The sequence below is a fragment of the Ornithorhynchus anatinus genome, chromosome 8, assembly GCF_004115215.2.
Source record: "Ornithorhynchus anatinus isolate Pmale09 chromosome 8, mOrnAna1.pri.v4, whole genome shotgun sequence".
In the NCBI taxonomy this organism is placed as follows: Eukaryota; Metazoa; Chordata; class Mammalia; order Monotremata; family Ornithorhynchidae; genus Ornithorhynchus; species Ornithorhynchus anatinus.
Window position 1 is genome coordinate 45,797,906 of NC_041735.1, and position 12,306 is coordinate 45,810,211.

Genomic DNA, 12,306 nt, shown 5'->3' on the forward strand with positions numbered 1-12,306 from the left:
TAGAACCCAGGTCTTCTGATTCCCAAGCCTATACTCCGTCCACTAGGCCATGACGCGTCTCTGAATCATTCAATTCAGAAAAAATTCTCAGCTCCACAGAATCTTCATGCTATGATTTAAAACAAACAGCAATGAAAGCTATTTGTAGAAAAGGCACTAGAATAATTCAAAGTATTTCTAATACTTTGGTACATAAACTGTATTTGGAATAGAGCCCTAACTTAGCCAGCAATTACTCTGACAGTAATGCTTGCCTATCCCAGTCTCAAAAAGTTCGTCAAACATTGTCCCTCTCCCTCACAAGGCCCAGCCTTATTTAGATGCTATTATGAAAACTGAAATAAAATTTTGAACCTTCTCCTATCTATCCCAAAACATTCCCTGATGGAGTTTTCTGGAATTGGATCTCTACAATACATATCTTATTTTTTTTTATGTTTTGTAGTATTTTCCCTCTGGCTTTACTATGGAAAGAGAAGTCTTTCGCCCGCTCCTCACATTGTTAAAAGACAATGATTCCCACACTGGGTGTTTTACTTTGATTGAAAACAGTGAGTTTGAGTTACAACTTTTTCACAGAAATGCTATAAAAGGGTTTTGGGAAAATGCTCTCTTAAATTGATTAAATTATTCCCTTTATGTGATTTAATGAAAAAATTAAGAGCATATGTTAGACCAATTAAAGAACACAGTTTCCACAATCCTAATCACTGTAGTCTGCCTTTTAGACCAAGCTGCATACTATGGAAAACAATTGCCTTTTCAATGGAAGTCTTGTATGTTCGAGGCTGTTGTTTGAAGTTTCTGAATAATAATATAACAAGAGCCCAACAATGTAATAAAAACACTAAAAATTCTATTTCAATCTGCCTTTCTGAACTAAAGTAATAAGGTAAGAGGCTAAAATACTAACTTTCTAGGCACAGAGCAAAACCTAAGTAGTTACTGTGTGCAGATGGTTTGAAAAACAGAAGGGTCTTAGTAAAATGTGTTGTAATAATGCTTTCTCATGACTATGTTACCATGTAAATAGGCATTAAAACTGAGTAGATAGTAGGATTCACCTGCCACCCCACTGAAACCTTGATTCATAAAGTCTGTCTTGGGTAAAACAAGCCCATATGAAACCATAAACCTCTTTTTTTGTGCTGAAATGCACATACTTCAAGGGGGAAACAAAGTGGGACCACTGCTCAAGAACTTCCAACCCAACACACTCTGTTTAGAAATGTTAAGTTGGAAAGAACAGAAAGAACTCTCCAGACAACCCTAATTCATACCTGCAGCCACTATAACTTTAGACACAAGAGCTATACCATACAACTCTACTGATAAACATCAGTCTGGAAAATACAATGAATGGAGCCAAAGGTTTACCTCATATTTCAAGTTGGCTGAAAACAGCTTCCCAATCATAACCTGGCTGCTAGGAGCAAGATTATCCCCATTTGGACTGTGAGCCCATTATTGGGCAGGAATTGTCTCTATCTGTTGCCAAACTGTACATTCCAAGCCCTTAGTACAGTGCCCTGCACATAGTAAGCACTCATTAAATACTATTGAATGAAGATACGCCTCTGGACACTAAGGACTCCTGGCTGGTTGCCTCACGTTTGAAGACAAGTAGTCTTAATTGGCACTTGTTGAAGGCAGGTGGTGAATATATATTGACAACACCTGAGGTTGTTCAACTGAAATTAGGTTGTTCAACTGAAATTAGGTTGTTCAACTGAAATTCCAAGGAGTTTCTAGTCAACTTTTAAGCTTCCAGTCCTATGACAGACACTCTCTAAATACTGCCTAAAAGGGGAAAAAAACACCGCAAAAACAATTCAAATAAATCCTTCTTGCACATCGCAAGTGATGTAGCTCTGCCAACTTAGTTCCGTGCACGTCTAGCACATGGCTTTTAAATCAGGTTTGTGCAGGCAACTCATTTAAAGACATAGGGTGGGAGACATCAGTCATAGCATTTCCACAAGTAATCTAACAAAACCCCTTAAGAAGAGATAGATATACAAAGACATAAATGTATATTATATATACAGAGCTAAACCAGGTACCAGAATAATTTAGGTGAACAAATGATAGGCATTTAATCATATGTATGTAATCTATGAATGTAGATTTTATTTCACTCTTTTCCAATTCACATGACTGCAGTTATAGAAGAGCAATGTATGTCCATCAGGAGTTAACATCGGCATACAGTCTCAGAGTTTTCATGGATTTGACTGCATGAACAAGTCAGGGTTTGAAATCTTGTGAAGCTATCGCAATCCCTTAGTTTTCAAATTCTATTAAAAATGGGATTTGCTGAAATGATGAACTGAGTATTCCATTTGGATTTGCTATGTGGAGATTGGGCATTGTAGGTTTTGTAGCAAGCTCATTTTTCCCCATTCACAAACTTTATTTTCATACTTTTGTTCAGCATAATATACTACCAGACAGCACTCAAAGCAGTTTGTACTTGTCAATGAAACATTTAAAAACCAACTAACGTCAGCTCATTTGCTTTTACTGCCATGTCTAATTATACAGCTTCAAAGGAAGGTTTTTTTTTCTCTTCCTTTTTCACACTTTCCACTTGATTATCCACATTCTGTACCAATTCTCTGTTCTCTTTCTTCCCTTCTTTGCCTCTTTTCCTAATCCTAGAAATGAGAGGAAACAGAGTACTTAAAAGACAAAGCAACTTGGAGTCAAGAGGATGTACTAATCATTGACACAAATATAACCAACGGTTGGGCTGGGAAGAAGTAACTGCAATCAAACCCCGTCATTCACTTTCCTTCCCATCATCCTTTTAGGTACACTCAATCACTCAGTGAGCTCTGTATTTTCCTAAAATTAATGCATTGAGTGTGCCAAATCTCTTGCAGGAATTTCATCTTCTAAAATTTCTCGCTTTTTCAAAAACCTGTAATTTGTACTTCCCGACTGCAATCTTCCAACACGTTTTTTTGTTTTTTTTCTTCTTTGTTTTAAAGGTATTTGTTAAGGGCTTACTAAGTGCCAGGCACTAAGCATTGGGGTAGATATTTGCTAATCAGATAGTACACAGCCCATGTCCCACATGGGGCTCACAGTCCAAATCCTCATTTTACAGTTGATGTAACTGAGGCACAGAGAAGTTAAGTGATTTGCCCAAGGTCACATAGCGGACAAATGGTGAAGCCGGTAAAGGATATAATCCCAATTTTGCAATGACACCTCAGACAATACAAATTGCATTTAAAAGAAGTACAAAACCAATGCCCAGAATCACCTTCCCAGAAGATCTTTGAAATAGTACAGACAATTGTCAAATGTTTGAGGGCCAATTTCTTTTGATAGGAGAGGTAAGGCCTAGAGATGACTTCTCCAAGTCCCCTCCTTGGGGATCAATGACTCACTGTGGACAACTAAAAGAGATTGGTAAACTATTAATGACAGTAACTTTGATTTGAAAATAGAAGGTTCATCTGTGAAGCGGCAAATTCAACATGCTCGCTCCCTCCAAAGCTAAAAAATGAGTAGCTTGCAGCTTCTGAGTTCAAGATTTCTTTGCCTTTTGTGGCAGAAAGTGTGCAGTATGAGTGATCCTTTAGTATGGTTGGAAGGCTGCGAAAGCTGTGTGTTTCCTTGGCTCACTTCTGTGGGATACAGCTTGGATTGTTGGGAACGTACTTCCTCTGGGAACCCGCCTGAAACTTCCTGCCTGTCCTACAAGCAAGCCTGATCCTTTTAGAACTTACTTCCCAGTCCTGGAAGCTCTGGCTCCCTGGGGATTTGGTGTATCTTCCTCATTTCATCAGCTTGAGGCAAACAGGCATAAAATCCATCAACATAACAAGAAACTCAGCTTTCATTCTCAGGATGTGGGGGTAGAGATAAAATTTGCCGTGTTGAGTTTAGCTACTTTAAAGTCAAAATGCTTTAATGATTTTTATATGGCTTTGATCCCAGATGCTAATAAAGCTTTACAAATACTACATACAAGAATCCAATTTTGAAATAAATACCTCAATCATTTGGGATTAGAGGTTACTCTGTGGCATTAGAAAAGATATTACCTACTTGTAATTCTCATTCTCTAAAGGCACAGTTCTAATAGATAACAACTTGATGGATTTAGTTTTTCTGGCACCTGGCAAACCTGAATTTTAAAGCTCAAAGTTCTTAGCTACAGACCACCCACAAACTGGTGGCATGAATCTATCAACTACATGGACAGTAACTGTCATGCTTCAGCTGTTTATTAAACAAATAGTCTACTCACAACACTCCTTAACACCAGAACAAGGAGGACCATATTGCTTTATTATAAGAACAGGCTTTTGAGTTCCAAGAATAAAAGTTAGAAATGTGACTGGTCAAAGACCAAACACCAAAACGTTCAGGCCAGTGTGCATATTTCTATAATTTTCTGAATGTCTGTAGCAACATTTGTTGAAGATTCCCTTGGGAAAGACTATACAGTTGCTGTACAGTAGCTGGCAAAGACTGTACAGACTGTACAGTAGCTACAGCTACGGGCTGGTCTCTTTGCCTCCAGCCTTTCCCCACTCCATTTATAACATAAATAAATGATCAATAAACAGACACACACATAAGTGTTCTGGAAATTTATGGGGTAGCAACCAGGAAGGTTGACAATTATTTAGGAAATTCCTCCAAGGAAGGAAGGGAAGTGGTTTGGCAGATTTGAGATGGAGGAAATTCCATGCAAGGAGAAAGGTGTGAGCGTTCAGTGACAGAGAGAAAAAGTCTGCAAGCAGCATAGAGTTAGAAGGTTAGTTTGAGAGGAACAAAGAATGCCAATTGGAATCTGCGGGGAGAAGAGAGTGAATACATAAGAGGGAGAGATGCTGGACAGCCTTAAAGCGGAAAGTTTTCATTGAATGTAAGGATGAAAAAAATCACTGGAGATTTTTGAGGAGAGGAGTAATATTTGGAATGGTATTTTAGAAGATATCACACCTAGGACACATGTTCTTCTGACCCCATCCCTTTGCACTTTATCAAAGCAATTATCCCCCTCTTACTTGCTCCCTGACCACCATCTTCAATCTTTCACTTTCTGATGGCTCTTCCCCGACTGCATTTAAGCATACCTGTGAATTTCTTATCCTAAAAAAAAAAAATCCCTTGACCCCATGGCTCTTTCTAGTTATGATTCTATTTCCCTCCTACCATTTTTCTCCACACTCTTTGAGTGAGTTTTCTACACTTGCTGCCTCCACTACCTCTCCTCCAATTCTCTCCTCAATCTCCAGCTTCCAGAGAAGCGGCATGGCTTAGTGGAAAGAGCATGGGCTTTGGAGTAAGAGGTCATGGGTTCTAATCCTGCCTCTGCCATTTGTCAGCCATGTGACTTTGGGCAAGTCACTTAACTTCTTTGGGCCTCAGTTACCTCATCTGTAAAATGGGAATGAAGACTGTGAGCCCCAGCTGGGACGACCTGATTACCTTATATCCATCCCAGTGCTTAGAACAGTGCTCGGCACATAGTAAGCACTTAACAAATGCCATTATTATTATTATCTCCTTCGCTTGATGGAAATGGCCCTCTGTAAGGTCACCAATGACCTCTTCCTCATCAAATCCAATTGCTTCTACATCCAAATCTTCCCTAAACTTTCCGTTCCCTTTAATACTCTGGCCACCCTCTTCTCTTGGAAACATGATCAAACCTTGGGTTTACTTACACTGTCCTCTTTTTGTTCTCCTCCTATCTCTCTGGCTGCTCTTTCTCAGTCTCTTTCACAGGTTCCTCCTCTGCCTCCCACCCACAAACTGTGGAAACCTCAAGGGTCAGTTCTGGGTCCTCTTCTCTTCTTCATCCACACCCACTATTCTGGGGAACTCATTCACTCCCACGACTTCAGCTACCATCTCTACGTGGATGATTACCTATCCAGTCCTGACCTCTTTCTCTGCAGTCTCACACTTTCTCCTGCCTTCAAGACATCTCTACTTGTACAGCCGGAATCTCATACTTAACATGTCCAAAACGGAACTCCTCATCTACCCACCCAAACCCCATCCTCCTCTGATTTTCCCATCACTATAGATGTTACCAACACCTTCCTAGCATCAGAAGTCTGTAACCTTGACTCATCTTTCTCATTCCACCCACACATTCAATCTGTCACCAAATCCTGTTGGTTCTACCTCAACAACATCTCTAGAATCAACCTTTTCCTTTCCATCCAAATTGCTACCACCCCAATCCAAGAACTCATTTCCCACCTTGACTACTGCATCAGCCTCCTCAATGACCTCTCTATGTCCCTTTTAGCCCAGATTTCATTTTGCTGCCCAGATCATTTTTCTGAAAATCCATTCAGTCCATATCTCCCCACTCTTTAAAAACGTATATTTGTGCATCAAATAGAAACACCTTACTATCAGCTTTAAGGCACTCCATCAGCTCTCTCCCTCCTACCTAACCTTGAAGATCTACTACAACCCAACCCACACTCTCTGCTCCTCTAACAACAACCAATTCTCTGCATCTCCATCATGCCTATCCCTGGAACTACCTGGAACTCTCACTCCGTTCATATCCAACAGTCCACCATTCTCCCACCTTCAAAAGCCTCTAACATCACACGGCCTCCATGAGGCCTTCCCAGACTTCATTCCTTTAACTGCCCTACTCTCTGTGTCTACTTTATGAACTTAGCTCTGTACTCCCCTAAGCACTTTGATCTTCACCTCAGCCCCACAATACTTATGCAAATACTATTATACTTTACTATTTTCCCTGTCTGTAATCCATTTTAATAACCGCTTTCCCCCGTCAACTCTAAGCTCCAGGTAGGCAGAGATCGGAACTACCAACTCTGTTGTATTGCACTTTCCCAAGCACTTAATATAGTACTCTGCAAACAGTAAGTGCTCAATAAATGCCATTGATTGATTGACTCTAATGGAGATGACTGAACTAGGTTAATAGTTTTAAAAGTGATGAAGGGAAGGATCCATGATACGTGATAAAGGAAGAACTGGTAGGAATTAGAGACAGTCTGATAAATGAAGAGAGAGCATACAATCTTTTAGAACGGCAAAGCACGCTCTCTCTTCACCTTGAATAAATTAAGATGGAGGATCAAGAGAAAGAAGAGAAAATTGCCAACAGTCCAAATGTCAGTAAGAATATATATCAGTATAGATAATCATTGATTTCCTTCTTTAAAATCTTGTGACTAAATTTGCCCAGAATAACCACTTGAATATATATTATTTTAAAAAAATCAAAGCAAACTGAATTAGCACTATAGTTATCCAATTCAAAGGCCATGTCCCATGTTTAGATGATGTAATAGAAACAAAATATCTATCTTGGGCAGTTACCTACTTTTTTTGCACAATTCATTATCATAATAATAGCGATAACAATAATATTTGTTAAATGCTTACTCTGTGCTAAGCACTGTACTAAGTTCCAGGGTAGATATAAGATCATTGAACCCAGTTCCTGTCCCTGTCCCACATGGTACTCCGGGTTTAATAAAAAGGGAGAACAGGAAGTTATATCCCCATTTCACAGATGAAAAAACTGAGGCAAAGAGAAGTTAAGTAACTTGCCCAAGGTCACACAGCAGGCATGTGGTAAAATCAGAATCAGAACCCAGGTCTTCTGACTCCCAGAACCATAAATGCTCTTTCCACTAAACCACAACAGACACAAACACACACACACACACACACACTTCCTATTTTTTGCACTAATTCACCCCAAATGCACACATGAACTAATACTTTTTCTTCACACTAATAAATAAGAAAACAAAAACAACGTGAACAAGAAAACACCTGTGAGTCCCTGTTGGGGAGTATCACGAGCACCGAGAATGGTTGGGCACACGGCAACATTTTTTTTTAATCTAATTGAAGCCAAAATGCTCCTGGTCTTAATTTTCAAAAAGCACTGTTTTGTTTTGTTGTGAACTGAAATATTTAGATATCTATGATGGAGGCCTAGGTAGCCTCAATTATCTGAATGCATTTCTAGTGTACCCCTGGCCTCCAAAGCATCAGATGGAATTGAAGAGACCATATTAAAAGCAGCGTGGCTCAGTGGAAAGAGCACGGGCTTTGGAGTCAGAGGTCATGAGTTCGAATCCCAGCTCTGCCACTTGTCAGCTGTGTGACTGTGGGCAAGTCACTTCACTTCTCTGTGCCTCAGTTACCTCATCTGGAAAATGGGGATTGACTGTGAGCCCCACGTGGGACATCCTGATTCCCCTCTGTCTACCCCAGCGCTTAGAACAGTGCTCGGCACACAGTAAGTGCTTAACAAATACCAAATTATTATTATTAAAATACATGCAACAAAAAATGAAGACATATCTGATGCTATCAGTTTCTGACCAAAAACTGCCCTCTGCCTGAAAATAAATGCGCCAAGTTCAGTTATATTTATTGAGTGTTACTGTGTGCAGAGGACTGTACTAAGTGCTTGGGAGAGTACAATAGTTCTCTTTCTGGTTATCAATGAGTGGTATTTATTGAGCACTTTGCAGAGCACTGTACTAAGCAGTTATTAAAGGCAACCATAAGAATACAAACATATTTCCTCATCCATTAAATAGAAAGTCAGCCATAGGACTTGGTACTAGCTCATTTAAACACTTAAAAAAATTCAAGGGCACCTTTAGTCTTTAATATTCATTCAAGCTTTGACAAGAGAAGAAAAACACATTATTTAATTGCAAATCACTAGAGTATCACCTTTCAACTCATCCAAAAATCTTGAGGATCTTTGAAACCTCCATTTAGACCATCTTGACTAAATTGATATTCAGTGTTTTTAAGGGTCATTTAAATTATTGTGGACCAACTACTTCAGCTTTCAAATTCTCTTTATACCTGTTTATTTCAAATTTAAAGAGAGGGGGGCCAAACCTAATAAGGGGTTAAAAATCAGCACTCAATAATATTTTGCCTCAATCAAATTGAAAAATTGTGTCTCCTGCCCTTTTCTCTTGCCCTTAATTTCCTTTCAAGACATATGAGAGCCATGTAGAAAAGAAACTCCTCTTTTACCACCAAATCTACTTTTGGTAACAGGTATGCAGTATCATGCAAGCCACAACAAGCATCTGAGAGAAGCATTTGGCTGCTGAAAACAAATTCCAAAAAGTCTGCCATCCATGCCCTAGGATCAGACTCTACCAGGAGACAGTCACAGTGAAATAATACTTACGACGCTGTCCTACACAATATCACGATTTGCCTTCTCCACTCCTCAGATGAAAATCCTTCTGGCATATCTTTCTAAATCAGGTAGAGGGAAAACACTCCTAAGCACAACAATTTACTCAGAGCTGAAAGCAATGCACAGGAGATGCATGGCTGAGTTACACCAATTACATACTCTCAGGTTGCATCGTAATTGTCTGTGCTGACAGATGCGTCGGTGGCTTCGTAACTGCTAGGACTCTGCCATCTGATGCATTCTCCAAAGTAAAGAATGCCAGACATATTGCTCACAGCTCCACGTAGTCCTCTCCAGGTTGCGTTTCCTCACCCAGACTTCCTTAACTGCCTACATAAGATGAGTGCAGATTTTCAACATCTTCAGGATTTGAAATTCTGAAACTCCTGACCTTCAGCAGAATACTAACACCTATCATTGAATCTGGTCAGATTAGCTCTAGAGATACTCTGCTACTTCTACTGTCTTGAATTCCCCTTCCGGCCACATTGGGTCAATCTTACATTTATAAAACAAGAAAACACCACCGATTCACAAATTATCCAGGTTGGTACTTGCAGGATGAGTGCATTTGCGGGGAGTTTCTGCCAACAACCTCCTCAGGTAAAAATCTGACACTACAGGGGTAATGGCATAATCTTCCTCCCTGAATAATTCTGTAGCTCACATTCTATCAAACTTCTGACTTGAAAGTCATCAGGGTGCCCTTTAAATCATTAGTTTATGGTTGACTAGTATGCTGGCTGTGCTCACAGTGCTTCTTCTGGCAGGAAAGAGGTGCCTAACAATGGGTTTCATTTCCTTTCATGTTTGCTTCAAGTAACATGTATCTGCTAGTTTTTAATTTTGGTGAGTTGTCCACACATCAAGGCGATGGCCCCCAAATGAATGCTAATATAAATAGAATAAACAAATTACCATCATACACAGGAAATCTCAGTAGGATATTTAAGGAGCCATGAAAATCAATTCTGGGAACCAAACAAGGGGAGATTCGACTGTTCCTTCCACCTCTCCCCCTCTCTTCTCACCCCCCCGCAAAAAAAAAAGCCTTAGGGAGTATTTCTTTTAAAAAAAATACTGAAAAATCCTATGAAATCACAGAGGCCTAGCAAGCTTCATTTTTCAGAATTTTTTTTTTCTAAAAGCTATTCTTTATTTTTTCAAACCAACATTCCCATCTGCTTCCTGCCCACATATCTCCCCTGACTCCAGCTCTCCTCACTCCTATCATAGGAAGATGGGAAAACCTTTTGTGGAAAATATACCAAATATCTTGAAGATAACTTTGAAATGCGGAGAAATCCTAGCACTGTGGTCCTCCTTTAAGAAACTTCCTGTAGCTCTAGAGCAGAAAGCACTGTGGTTTGAATGAATTAGAGCAACATGGGGAATGCCAGATCATTGATTCTTCTGATCAGAATGTAGAGATTTTCTTCTATTGAATCTAATTCCAAGGCTAATACATATCAAACAGAAACTCCTTACCATTGGCTTTAAAACATTCAATCACCTTGCCCCCGCCGCCTCACCTCGCTGCTCTCCTACTACAAACCAACCCCGACACTTTGCTCCTCTAATGCCAAGGTACTCACCGTACCTCAATCTCATCTATCTTGCTGCTGACCTCTCATCCACATCCTGCCTCTGGCCTTGAATGCCCTCCTTCTTCAGATCTAACAGACAATGACTCTCCCCTGCTCAAAGAATTATTGAAGGCATATATCCTCCAAGAGGCTTTCCCTGACTATGCCCTCCTTTTCTTTCACTCCCTTCTGGGTCACCCTGACTTGCTTTCTTTATTCATCTCCCTATCCCCCACCCTGCCACCCACAGCACTTATGTACGTAATCATAATTTATTTATTTATATTGTCTGTCTCCCCCTCTAGACCTTACGCTCACTGTGGGCAGGGAATGGGTCTGCTAAAGTGTTATACTGTACTCCCTCAAGTACTTAGTACAGTGCTCTCCACACAGTAAACGCTCAATAAATACAATTAATTGCTTGATTAACTGAAGCCCACAGAAGCTGGGAGGTATATCGAAGCAATGATGATCATTAAACGCATTGTATCTGAAAGAGTCAAAAGAATCAACTATATAAGGGAAGCTAGATTTTCATATACATAGAAGCCCTTCCTATATATGAGATCAACCTTCTGTGACACTATCCGATACTGAAATCCCAAATGTTTTTATCCAAAGAAATGTATAAAGGGCTGTCTCATTGTCTGATCTAACATCAAAAAGGTGAGTAGGAGTTAAAAGTCAGAAGCCAAAAGCAATTTCAGAGACAAACTCAGCACCCTTAAAGGAGTGGCAGAGAGATGTGGGTCCTGATTTATCTGGATTGCAAAGAACCAGGGGAAACACACTCTCACTTTGATTTGCATGAGATGTATTAATATCTCTCAGGTCAGCAGTACTCTCCCCTCTTTTTCGAGGGGGAGTGAACTCTTCCAAGATCCGTAACATGTCTGGACAAAGGATGAATCCCAGCCTTTGTGGCAGCCCTGTGCTCTGTGGATACCTGGGCACTGCAGTCCCCTCAAGGTGACAGGAAAGTGAGGTGCAGCATGGAGAGGAACTGCTTAAAAAAAGTTGATAGAATATCCTGTTGGCATTTTAGCTGTAGCCAGATCTTCCATAAAATTGACTTAAACCATCCTCTCCCTTCCCCACATACCCACTCATCAGGCAGACGGGCCTAGGATGGAGAGATGAATTCAAAACAGCTTCTCGTCCTCCTCATACAAGATGGGGGCCTAAAAGAAGAATAAGATTTTATAAGGTCACTTAGTTGCTTTTGACCAACGAAAAATCTTATTTTATATTGGAAAACTTTGCAGTATATAAGCTTATGCCATCTATGTTCTCAATAGAACAGCATTTAGGCACGGTCATCTACCCCATTTTAAATACTACTTCTCTATTTGTTAATATATAATTCTATATGGAAGGAATCAAAACGCTAACTCTGTCACCTTTCTCTGAGATCCTTTCACAAAGAGAGTCAGGGGGACTAATATGAGGTGCTGCTTCTAAGTTTCTGCAGGATGCGGTGAACGTGATTCAGTTGCTATTACTACATTC

General features: G+C 40.0%; 1 protein-coding gene across 14 annotated transcripts in view; it reads right to left on the reverse strand.

Moving 5' to 3' along the window:
* The window catches only part of THRB (thyroid hormone receptor beta), a 303,177-nt gene that overhangs the window by 140,950 nt on the left and 149,921 nt on the right, over positions 1-12,306 (reverse strand). For 9 of the 14 annotated variants that reach the window (XM_039912991.1, XM_039912988.1, XM_039912987.1 and 6 more), the window contains one exon: positions 11,900-11,978. The exons of the other annotated variants lie outside the window; for them this stretch is intronic. The gene's annotated coding sequence lies outside the window, so the exon portion shown is untranslated. The remainder of the gene's footprint in view (positions 1-11,899; positions 11,979-12,306) is intronic. 14 annotated transcript variants of the gene reach the window in all.